Source organism: Bos grunniens, chromosome 19 (assembly GCF_055505025.1).
Source record: "Bos grunniens cultivar Pamir isolate PY7600 chromosome 19, Bosgru_T2T1.0, whole genome shotgun sequence".
Taxonomy (NCBI): domain Eukaryota; kingdom Metazoa; phylum Chordata; class Mammalia; order Artiodactyla; family Bovidae; genus Bos; species Bos grunniens.
The window spans coordinates 740,639-753,696 of NC_141183.1; the positions used below are offsets into that span (position 1 = coordinate 740,639).

Genomic DNA, 13,058 nt, shown 5'->3' on the forward strand with positions numbered 1-13,058 from the left:
ATCTGACAGCTGGCTGGAGAGAAGGGAAGGAAGCCACTTCCCCCCCCCCCCCCCCCCCCCCCCCGGTTAAGAGGTGAGAATAATGCATGCCAGTCTTCCTGCGTACAAACCACAATTGTCTGCAGGAAGCCCTAAACCCTGTAGGAGGCACACGGCCTCAGAAGCCCTGGCAGGGCCCAGCAATGCAGAGACTCTCAGCAGGATGCTAGACTTTGCTACAACAAAAGTTGCCAACGAACAGCCGTCTGCCAGGAGCTGTCAACTTCCTCCCATTCGGGCTGTAGGACCTACGGGGGTACTAATTTTACCTGCAAAGGAGCAGAGGTTCAATTACTGGATTACAAATACTGAGAGAAACAGGCTCCGCCTACTAGGAACTTCTAAATTTACATCTTAAAGTCAACTACATCGTTAAATGTCTGCTCGAACTGTGGAATGCAAATAGCAATTACAGAGGTTGTTTTTTTCCCGTTATTACTAAATATGTGGAGGCAGAATGTGAATGCTGGAGGATCTCATGAAGACACTGAAATACAGGCAGATATTTCCCTGTGAAAGGACAACCGGACCTGATCGAGAGAGAAGCGCGCAGAGACGGGTGGCCCGGGGCTGACACCTACGGACGACAGCGCCCATACTCGGCGCTGTCCACTCGGGAGAGCCGGGAGTGAGCAGCCAGACCGGGCCCTTCAGTGAGGGCGCCTCGGGGGCTGGGGGCTGCCGCGTGGAGCACGGCACTCCTCACCTCACAGCTGCCTCCCACAAATCCCTGAAGACTGTGCGGCGATACCTTTTGGCAAAGTAGCCAAAGACCATCACAGGGACGATCGCGCTTCTCCGCCTCCCCTGCGGCCTGATGGGAGAGAAGCGGACAGACTGAAATTCCAGGAGGAGGGGTCTCCACTGCCTGACGCAGGCCTGCCGGCTTGCTGACACAGGGGCAGTGACAGAGGGCAGGGCTCAGTTCTCCAGCGTCAGCGCTGCAAGGGCCAAGCTGCAGCTGACCTCCAGCAGCCTGGGGACGGTGACTTTCCCAAAATAAGTAAAAGATGAACAAGGACTTGAAGACACAAACAGAGCAAGACGAATACACAATCGCCCTTGGCACGGCCAGGAGTGGAGGGTCGCAACACATCATCAGAGGCAGCTCTTCGGGATTTCAGTCTTGGCTGGAGGAGTCGAGGAGAGGAAGCAGCTACCTTGGAAGGGTTGTTTGAAGCTGGTGTTGTACAGGCCAGAGAGTTTCTGCAGAGGCTTTCCTAGCAGGACAAAGCGGAAGCTCCCGATACACAGTTCCTGGGCATCTCATTGCAAAGTCCGACGCCGGACACTGTAGCTAAGTCAGTTAACACCCGTCCCTCTCCTTCCAGCAGGCGAGCACATGGAAGGAATGGAAGGACAGAGGCTAAGGGTCTGAGTTCAGGGGGAACAGCAAGTGGGGGGCGTGCCTGCAGCCCTGCTTCTTAAAATGCAGCACGCACAGCCAGCTGACTTTACACGATTCCTCCAGCACAGCGCACGCAGCCACCCCGGGAAGACCACAGAAGCCCTCAATCACACAGCACAAGTGAAGGGCTCTTCTCTGGAACACACCCCCTTCCCTGCCAAGGAACCAAAATCCAACAGCCTGCACAAAGAACACCACGAGGGAGTCTCCTGGGTCCACTGCAGATCAGTGCTCATTCAGACTCACACAGCTCCGTTGCTCCCTGCATTCCATTTCAACCTGCGATTTCTTTTAATAACATCATTGTGGAGAACTAGCATTATGCTGCAAAGTTCTATTATTTGCACGGTTCACAAATGGATTTACGGCTGCCGCTGAGTTCTCTGAAAGACGCATTGTATGCACTCTCTCGCTGAGAGCGTTCATAAAGGTACCCTACACCTGCACTCGCCTTCCTACAGAGCGCTGGGTATTTATACCTGGAAAACTGTTCACTTACATTGCTTTAATGGTTTCTGAGTAAAACACAGCTCAGTGATTCATTTTTCCATTGGATTGGCCAAGGACATGAATTACAACTCACAGGATAAACGCATAAATAAACGGTGCTAGTATCTTGGTTGGGAGCGATAATGCAGCACGGAATCTGCGATTTCTGCTCGTCCGTCACGGACTCGCTACTACGGTGAGCATCCCACGGGCAGGTTTGCAGGTGTGTAGGATAACAAATCCTTTATTATTATAAATAAATAATAACTAATAAAGCACCTCCTTCTCCTCCTCCCCAGGTCAGGGTCGGGAATAACGCCTCTGCAGGCTCACCTGGAGTGCAGAAGTGCTTCAGAGGGGTTAGTCTCAGTGTTTAGAATGTGGCGTGTTAAACCAGGTCACAGCGGCTCAGGTATTCCCAGAATAAGATTTCTCAGCAAGTGTCATTCACAAGCATCACGTGTGTCCGCCTCTCTGCAACCCCATGGACTGTAGCCCACCAGGCTCCCCTGTCCGTGGGATTCTCCAGGCAGGAATGCTGGAGTGGGCTGCTATTTCCTCCTCCAGGGGACCTCTCTTGCATCCCCTACACTGGCGGGCAGGCTCTTTACCACTAGTTGGGAAGCACTCAACCACCATGACAAGACGTCAGAAAGCCCCGGTGGGTCCTGACACGAAGCTGCTGAAGTCACTGCTGCACTCTACCGGGCACCCGAAGCTGACGACACTGTCCATCAGCCACACTCCAACATGAACAAGCGTTTAAAAGCACAACAGCACCATGGACTTGACCACAGATCGAATCCTGTGAAGTCCGTCGATCCATAAATACCACTGTGCGTGCTGGGAGAAATCAAGACCACCGCTCCTGCAGAGGACGTGACAGGGCGGGCGGGCGGTGGGTTTCAGGTCGATACAGGGGCCAGTGACATTACTGATGATGAAAAGAAAGTTGTACGCAAAACTCATCACAAAAATGATCCTTCAAGTGTCTTCCTTCAGCACCAAGCCCGTCAAATGTAGGAACTCTCCTCTAACTGATTTTCAACATTTTCCCTGAATGACTTTCTCATGTATTAAATGTTTCATCTTTAATTTCTCTCTTCAAAAAAAAAAAAAAAAAACTGATTCCACAAAGATTGCAGCCCACCCTGTCTGGGGTCTCCTATACCCCAGCTCTATTAATCATTCCTTCTTTGTCTTGTCTTTGACTTCTCCCTCAAAACCAGGAGACCCTCGGGGCTGTGGTCAAGACTGAGATGTATGCAGGCTATAAGATGGGGCTCCCCCCTTGCCTTTGCCACCTGGAGCCACTTAATCCAGTGCTTTGGTCTCCTCATCTGTAAACTGGGCTGCGGTGGGGACCAGTGGGCTCACTTGCGGACAGCTGTGGAATGTGGCGGACGTGGAGCCCCCACCATGTGAGCCAACCTAAGGGTCGCTGACCTCGTCCCTTCCACTAAAACACACTAGAGTCCTTTCCTCTTTTCAGAAAAGTGCCTCCCGACCTCTTTTCCCACTTTTCCGCTTCTCTTTCCTCTTGAGCTTCTTTAAAGAATACTTCACATTCAAGGTCTCCACCGCCTCCCTAAACATCAACTGAAGTGAGCGTCTCACAGCCACCGGCCACAGAGACGGAATCCCACTGACGCGCCTGCATCTGCAGGAGCTGACCACTCCTTCTGGGAGGGCAGCCCTACTTTCTTTGCCCCGTGACCCCACCATCCCTCTTGGCCCACCCCTAACCAAGGGTTCCTTCTCTAGCTCCCTCAGAGGGTGTGGCCTACTGCTCCACCTTGTAACCTGACTTGAGGCCCCTCGTCCACTTTGATAGTTTTTACCACCGTCGGCATCTGAAAGGGTCCCTGGAGCACATCAGCCTCTAGATGTGTCCGGAGACCAAGGCCTGGGCGTGGCCTGCAGGGGCCCTTCCTCCTCACCAGCTACACGCAGACGGCGAACGGCTGCTGCTGTGCGCAGTGCTACGTAAGCCCCCTCGTCTCTCATCGTCCTACAACCACGGCCCTAGTTAGCCCTCCTCTCATCTGAACTGTCACAGATCTCATTGCTGGCAGAGCGGGGCTCACACACCAGGAAGCTTCCCTGGCTCCCATCTCTGACCAGGTCAAACCCCAGCTGTGGACACACACCAGGCCAGCTCTGCAGTCTCCCCCGCCTTCCACCGATGCCCAGTGCCCGGGGGAGCTGCCCTCCACTCACGTGGGCCCGACCACATGGACTCCACGCACATCCCCAACCAGCAAGGGAACCACTGACTCTCCAAACGTCAACTCCCATCTCATCTGCAAGGAGCCCTCCTACTCCCCCCTTCCCCTCCTCAGCTGGGCTCCTGCTACAGCCTGTACCCGCCCCAATCACCACCCCCCCCCACAACCTGCCTGCCTCTCATCGCCCTCTTGAGGGTCTGGGTCCTGGTCATCTTTGTCTTCTCAGCTGGTACTCAGCAGGATTCAACGTTTATGGGACTGAATAATTCCATTTAAACATTGACAGGGTATCAAAGCCTGGAATATTCTTCTGCAGTCAGTACTCAAGAGACAAAGATGTTTTAAACATTCTCCTTCTGAGTAGTGAAAAGGGGGCAAATGTGGATAACTCTCAAATGGTACTTGATTTGTTTACACCTGTGAGGCAAAGTCTGATGTAATAGATCAGATTGACCTCACGGCCATCAGGATGGTTATCAAGGAAACCATGGCCCACAGTGTTAGGACAGAGAATCTGCAACCCGTGTGCCCCGCTGGTGGGGCTGCAGGATGCGCAACTGCTGTGGGAAGCAGTACGAGTTTCCTCCGACAGAAGACAGAACTGCCCCTCATCCAGCAGCTCCTCTTCTGGATATATGTGCAAAAGAACTGAAAGCAGAGTCTCAAAGAAGCATCCGCACAGTTTGCACATTTATGTTCAGAGTAACACCATTCACGACAGCCAGGATGTGAAAGTCACCCAGCTGTTCCATCCACGGACGACGGATTAACAAAATGTGGTACATACACACACAGGAACAGTATTTAACTACAGTCCACAGGGTCGCAGAGAGTCGAACACGAATAAGTGACTGATTTTGACTTAAAGTTTGATGTATCTAACATGGATACACCTCGAGGACATTATCCTAAATGAAACACACGAGTCAGAAAGAAATATTGACTCCACTTTTGAGTATCTACAGCAAACAGACCCACAGAAACCATGTGGAATCAGAGCTACATGGGGCTGGGGGCATTACTCAATGGGTATAGAGTTTCCTTTTCCCAAGACAGAAAAGTTGTGAAGATCTGCTGGACTCAGTATTAATGAACTGTAGAGCTGAGCGCTCAGTTGCTTCAGTCGTGTCTGACTCTGCAATGCCATGGACTGTACCCACCAGGCTCCTCTGTCCACGGCGTTTCCCAGGCAAGACTACTGGAGTGGGTTGCCATTTCCTTCTCCAGGGGATCTTCCCGACCCAGGGATTGAACCCATGTCTCTTACGTCTCCTGCACTGGCAGCCAAGTTCTTTACCACTGCACCACCAGAGAAGCCCCACTGAACTCTACACTTAATATTAAATATATAATATAAAATTTACCATCTTAACCACCTTTATGTTATCATTAAAAAAGGAACTACTGGACACTCACTCCTTGGAAGGAAAGTTATGACCAACCTAGACAGCATATTAAAAAGCAGAGACATTACTTTGTCAACAAAGGTTCGTCTAGTCAAGGCTGGCTATGGTTTTTCCAGTGGTCATGTATGGATGTGAGAGTTTGACTATAAAGAAAGCTGAGCACTGAAGAATTAATGCTTTTGAACTGTGGTGTTGGAGAAAACTCTTGAGAGTTCCTTGGACTGCAAGGATATCCAACCAGTCCATCCTAAAGGAGATCAGTCCTGGGTATTCATTGGAAGGCCTGATGCTAAAGCTGAAACTCCAATTCTATGGCCACCTGATACAAAGAACTGACTCATTGGAAAAGACCCTGATGCTGGGAAAGATTGAGGGCAGGACGAGAAGGGGATGACAGAGGACGAGATGGTTGGATGGCATCAATGACTCGATGGACATGGGTCTGGGTAAACTCCGGGAGTTGGTGATGGACAGGGAGGCCTGGTGTGCTGCGGTTCATGGGGTCACAAAGAGTCAGACACAACTGAACGACTGAACTGAACTGAACTCGTTGAAAATTTGATAAACTTTAAAGCAAACACCCCAAATCTCATTTACTGCTTTAAAGAAATGATGAGGGTTTTTTAGGATTTGTGATAAAACTATCATTTTCTTTAAAAAGCCATAAGAAAATTCCACTTGATCGTATGAACACAGTGTCCAACCAGCAGGTCATGCTCATGGCATTGCTCCTTGATGCTTTCCACAGCCAAACGGCCTGGGTGTTTCACCTCTAAATTGGATCTGAATCTACATGAGAAAATGCAGAACCAGAACACACAAAAATTGAGCAGACAAAATTAAGTCTTTGGAAAAAGCACAAGTTTGATTTGTAAAGCAGACATAATGGCTGCCTGCTTCCTGCACTGAAATCTCTGGATGCTTTTAACAGCAGCAAGACACAAGCTTGTTTTAAACGAGTGCATGAGATTATGCTGTGATTTTACAGGTTAAAGGAACATTCGAGCAGCATAACGCCAGCCACCTCCACATCACCCACCCGCCTTTCCTGTTCTGTAACTACAGACGCCTGTGGTTCTTCCTTTCCGGTTGCCCCCAGACACTGACATGCATCTCCCCAAACGGTGGAAGGCTCCCCGTGTTGCTTGAAGCAACGCAGTCTCGTCCGAGCTCCTGCGGTTCCTCGGGCGTTGCCCTGCCCCGCCTGGCGTCTCTCCACACTGCAGTGCCTTCCTTGTGCAAACCCTGTCATCCACTTCTCATTTTATCTGCCCAAACAGCCCACATCAACTCTGTTTCCCCTAAGACATCTCAAAGACAACCTGAGTCCCTGTTCAGGGAAGAGACCTGACGGGGTCACCAGACTGCCGTGAGCCCGCCCGCCGTGGGTGAGACCACCACAGGCGGCAGTCAGTTGTCCGAGCCGCCGTCTCCACGGCTCTGAGAGTCACCCTGGCGTCATCTCTGCTTCGCTCACCTCCCAGCTTAAGGATGCCGGGCCTGCACTTTGGAGTCAATGCAATCCCATTCCTAGATGCCCACTCACAGCTGGGTGAGTCCAGCAAAATCATCCGAACACTGTGAGCTTCAGTTGTATCATCGATAAGCTGAAGCAAACAGTACTCGTGTGCTGTTATAAGGATTAATCACAGAAAGAAGGTCCTGGGCTTCACGGCCTGGTACAGAGTCACTGGAAAAGGTGCTCTAGGGACCAGGTGCTCCGGGGGAGGGAAGGTACGTGCCTCTGGGGTCTAGACAACATCACTGTGTTTTCCTGAGCTCCTGTGTTGTGCAGAGAGCATGGAGAAGGTTGCAGAACTGAGGAGTCTGACCAGACCAGTGACCCTGCAGCGGGACGATAACCTCTAGGAATAATCCCCCGAGGGGTCACAGCCGGACCCCCGTGACACCTGCTGAGGTTACCACAAAGCTCCAGAGCATCTGGACACGTGCAAGCCCTCTCATGCTGAGCAGACCTTATTTAAGAAAAAAAGCAAGGATGACCACCTGTGAGCCATGCACCCAGCACGCCTCAGCAAAGCATCTGTTCCTTACCAGTCAAGGATGAGGGCTCGGAAAGAAAGGCTAAAAACAGAAAAAGTGTCTTTACGTGTACTTTCTTTCTTATTTTAAAAATGTGCTTCAAAATGGCATACCTATCATCGAGTTAATAAACCCCTTGAAAACTGTAATCCCCAGCACAGGCTGGGCTGCACAGGGAGGGGGAGACAGCCACGCAGTAGGTAAGACTGCGACCTCAGGTGGTGTTTCCAGAAGGTGATCCAGCAGCCCCCAGAAAACTCCTAAAAATGCCTATTTCACCTAGGAGTTTCACTTTTAGCAACTTATACTACAATATTTAATTTCCATATAAATATGTAGAAAGATGTTCATCCCAGCATTACTTATAATGAAAAATAACAAGCAGGTCAATCAAAGTTAAATCAGTGACAGAAGGCCCATAAGGTAGACTATGCAGTCACATATTCCTGAAAGTCATTTAAGAACGAGAAAATACATGCTAAATATAAGAAAGAACTGCATGAAACAGCATGGTAAAATGGATTTAGGGAGGAAGGGAAAAAAGATAGGGGATTATGAACTGTTTACGCTCTTGTTTCTTTTTTCAGATTAGCTCTAAAGATCATATTGTCTTTATATACAACCCAGCGGGCAGGGGGTGGGGGGGGGGGCGACTTGTAGACTCTCTGCTCGTGTCTGCAAGCAGGTCTCGCCTGTCTGCCTCCTTCCTCTCCCAGTGCGCTCACAGCTCTCCCCACTGCTTTCCAGCACTGCCTTTATAAACCAACTCTGAACCAAGGCCTTGATTTGCAGCTGAACCAGAAAAAAGTGAGATGGAAATTATTTTAATCCCATTCAACAAGCAGGATTTCACCCAGTCCAAAGGCTCTGAGTAGGTGGCACGAAAACTATACTGAGTAATCACGTTCTTGCTTAAGTTTGAAATTAATAGCTACAATATTCAATAAAGTAACTGTTTAAACCTGTACCAAAAAGATACTAAAAATAGGCTGCCAGTGCCACTGACTTTCCCCAGTGTGAGACTTTCCAGGTTAAACTGAAGGCTGGAGAAATTCCTCATCCTTAAGGAAAGCAGGGGAAAACACAGGATCTGCGCACTTTCTCAGGAAGGTCGCTGAGCTCTCTTCTCCACTGTCACCTCCTGGAACATGGAGGGACTCTTGCTGCATGTCCCCAGGGCCGGGACAGGACCCCAGACAGGACCGTCGGAGTGAAGTCAGCTGTCTGAGTCAGCTGAAGTGAGGGAAGCGATTGAGCACGAAGCGTGGGCTACAGCAGCAGCAGACAAACCAGGTCTGTTGCGGGAAGCGTTCCTCATCCTCAGGGCATGGGATGCTGTTCAAAAGGTGCCACCTGATGCCAGGTGGACCCAGGCTACCGCCCCTGCAGGCCCGTCCCGTCCATGTTGCAAGCCCACATGTCAACTGAACACTTGGCATTTAAGAATAAAATTAAAAATTTATGGTGAAATAACAATAGGAATGGGGCTTCCCTGGTGGCTCAGTGCTAAAGAGTCTGCCTGCCAAGGCAGGAGACTCGGTTTTGCTCCCTGGGTGGGGAAGATCCCCTGGCGAAGGGAATGGCTACCCACTCCAGTATTCTTGCCTGGAAATCCCACGCACAGAGGAGCAGGGCGGGCTACATGCTTAGCATGGGGCCACTCGTAGCATGGGGTCGCTAAGAGTCGGACACAACATAGCAACTAACCAATGACAATGGGAGTTTAGTCACTGACTGCCAAATGAAGGACTGTTGTATTTGACTAACCGACACCATTTAGTGACTGAGTCAGAGCTCTGGGAGTCGTTCATCCCATGAGCACAGAAGCCCCTCCAGCAGGCACCATGGCAGACGCAGGGGACGGAACCGTGAACCAGCCGGTCCCCGACCCCAGGGAGCACTGGGAGGAGGAAGGGGGAGCATCTCGGGTGCGTCACCACCAGGCACACCTGTGCAGCAAGCCGGGATGAACCTGGAAGCTTGTGGAAGTGGAGCGTGTCCTAAGCATCCAGAATTCGTCCACGCGAGGACGGTGAGGGCTCAGCAAGACCAGATGGACACTGACATTCCCCCACCTGCTGCCCCAAACCCCACCCCAGAACCACCTGCAGGAGATGGACGCGGAGCCACGAGCAGCCCAGGACGTGGGCCGCGGGCCGGGGAGCCAGGGACACCTGCAGGCTGTCGTCGGTGCTTCTAAGCCCTGCTGACAGGGGCTGGCAGGAGACTGCCCATCTGATCTGGCAAGGAGGAAATCGCTCCCTCCCCGGCACAGAGTCCCGGGGCTGCTCTCATCTCAGAAGCTCCCAGACTCCACAGAGGCCCCTGTGCCAAGCAGACCTGGGTCCTCGACTCAGGATGGAGGTGCGCCCGGCCTGCCTTCCTGACGCCCTACACCCTCCCTCTGCTTGGGGACTTGGGACTGCTCATCCCCAAGGGAACAAGCTCCCGAAGGCTTTGCAAGTCGTGCTGGCAGTTTCCAACAGCGGAGAAGCCCGTGGAAGCTTCTACTCGGGTCACGTGAACAAGCGGCAGCTCAGGCATAACCTCTGTGGGATTATGCCTCCGTGGGATCAGCCACCGAGCGTGTCGACATGACCACACGGAGATGCGGGAAACGAACCTCACAGCATCTGCCTTCCTCCCTCCACAGAGTCTCTGCAGGCTCAGTTGACAACTCACAGAAACATCTGTGCAAACAGTGCAGCCCTTTTCTCTCTCAAGATAAAAAGCAGCGTTCTTGAAAAACAAAAAGCTGAGTGGGTGTCACTGTGCTCCCTTCTCCTCCCATCTGGCTCTCTGTCGGGTCAGGCTCTTTCTTTTGAAAAGAATTTCATAACCCGATCTTGGCCGTTGTAGCCAAGGAGGCTAGGAATGCAAAACTATTAACAGGACCATTTATCACGGTTACGAACTCCCAGAAGACAGGAAATACCTCTTGCAAAATGGCCTGCCCTCGTGCCCTGGCACCGTGCCAAGCAACTCACTTTCACTTGGATTATACAAGCCCACGAGTCATTCCTTACATCTGACTTTTACAAAACAACGTGAAGACTGTGCCTAAAAATGAAAATTTGGGGTCTAGTGCCAAATATTCAGACGACCACCTTCCTATGTGTCCACCTGGCCCGGAAGGTGGGGTGCGGAATCACCTTGCTCCTTGGTCGGGATCTACGGAGGAGGGTCGCACGTGTCAAGCGGGGCCAGAGCGGGACCAGCGCCCGTGGGCAGTGCCAGGCCGTCCTCACTCAGGATGGCAGCGACCTCGGTGGGACAGTAAGAGACGATGTGGGTTTCCTGAGGGCTCACGAGGACCCAGACACCGCCCTGTTTTGTTTTTAACATATACGCTCTCCAGTCCTTACAGTAACCCCACAAAGGTGCCCTCCTGCAGCCAGGGATGGAGGTAGAGGCCAGAGAGCAGAGCTGAGACACTGCCCCAACCACGCGGTTACAAAGTAAGAAGCTGAAACGCCAGGGAGGGTCCAGACGGCAGCCTCTGCTCTCCCGGCTGGAAGCCACTCCCAGTGACTGCCCCCACCCCACCCCTGAGCCCGGCAGGAAGGTCAAAGTGAAGGGCCCTTTGCTTGGATGGTCAGGAGTCTCTTTAAAAAGAAGGGTACCATCCTCTCAAGGAGGCCAGAGCTTCCCAGGCTCGTGGTCCCGCCCTCTCCCCAGAGCAGGGCTGGTCAGCTGCCAGACCCAAGCTGCCCGGACAGCCAACGAGGCCTGCCACGGGGCTGCAGCCCGTGGAAACTTCCACTTCTCTTCCCACGCTGCCTCACCAGCGAGGCGGCGCCTCTCCCCGCAGCATCGGCCAGCATCTGACCTGCCCAGGAGGAGGAACATCCACCAGGACTGCTTTCCTCTCCCACCACGAGCAGACCTCAGCCACCCACGAAGGTGGTCCAGCAGGTGGACCCGCTCGTCTGCAAACGTCAGGGAGCAGGGAACGGAGGAGTCTTCGCTCCCAGGCAAGCACACTGTACTGAAACGATGAGGGAGAAAATTTCACCCCCAAGACCACCAGGATTCGTCACCATCAACGCTTCCACAGAAGAGCCTCACGACGCAGTGGTCACCACCCCAACATCTACAAGATGTGTCACTACTGAGTCAAAACTAGAGATCCGTGAGTAGGATCAACGAAGCAACTAACTTGCTCTCAAGTCTTCTGTTTAAAAAACAAAAACTCTGGCTTTTAAACAGCAGAAGGTGGGAGAGTAACTCAGTGCAACATTTGTGCAGACACCTGGGACACGCCCTCGAAACCTGAGCTGCACATGTGCGTAACCAGCAATCCAGCAAGCCTGCCTTGAAGAATCTACTCCACGGACGCGCTCACAGCCCCAGGCGGAGGGGCGACTTGGCGGGGACCCTGCAGGTCCCAGGGCTGAGCTGAGGGCCTCGTGGCCAACAGCTATCTTACGAGGCGGCCCTGTTACCACTCCTACCTTATCAAAGGGCCACCCGAGAACCAGAAAGGCAGAGCAACCTGCTCAAAGTCACAGAGCCAGCAGCTGCAGGAGCAGGACTCAGGCCTGCTGTTGCAAGGAGGTCCCCGCAGCTCTGCTGAGAAACGCAACACAGGGACTCCCCTGGCGGTCCAGAGGTTCAGACGTCACGTTTCAGGGGTGTGGGCTCCATCCCTGGTGGGGGGCTAAGACCCCACACGCTATGTGGCACAGCCCCCCAATTTTTTTAATCTCTTAAATAAAGATTACTTCAAAAGGCAACACACATGGAACTGAAATGCTCACTCACAGAAACCGAGTCAATCACAGACAACCATGAGCAGACACTACAGAAGCCACGTCTACAGACATGGGGTGCAAGTAAATCACAGCACAACCCCGGAGCGGGACGCGACAGAGCGAGCACGAAAGCAGCACAACCCCGGAGCAGGACGCGACACAGCGACCACAAAAGCCACGGCTACAGACATGGGGTGTAAAGTCTGGAGGCCTGTGGTGACCATTCTAATCGGGATGTAATGTGTGAAGATCTGCACACCACGTACAACCATGCACTGTGTACCGCTGGCCTTGAAGGCAGGCCCCGTGTAATGCACACTACCCAGGGCTGACCTGAAGGCAGATATTACGTAGAACACACACCACGCATTGTGTGCAGCTAACCCTGAAGGCGGACGCTATGCATGACGCACACTACCCGGAGCTGGCCTTGAGGGCAGACGCTGCATAAGGTACCCTGTGGACTACGTACAGCTGACCTGCAACAGCGCCGAGTGGGGGAGCTGCCAACCCTCTCTGCAGTTGAAAATCCGAGAATAACTTAGACGGCCTTCCATTTACCAGGCTCCTCCATATCCAAGGATTTAACCAACGGCATATCACATAGACTGCAATATTTACTATTTTAAAAAGTCATGTATGAGTGGACCATGAAGTTCAAATCAACTGCACATAATTATGAATAATGTGC

General features: G+C 52.2%; 1 protein-coding gene across 7 annotated transcripts in view; it reads right to left on the reverse strand.

Moving 5' to 3' along the window:
• The window catches only part of PRKCA (protein kinase C alpha), a 301,651-nt gene that overhangs the window by 220,173 nt on the left and 68,420 nt on the right, over positions 1 to 13,058 (reverse strand). The gene's annotated exons all lie outside the window — the stretch shown is intronic.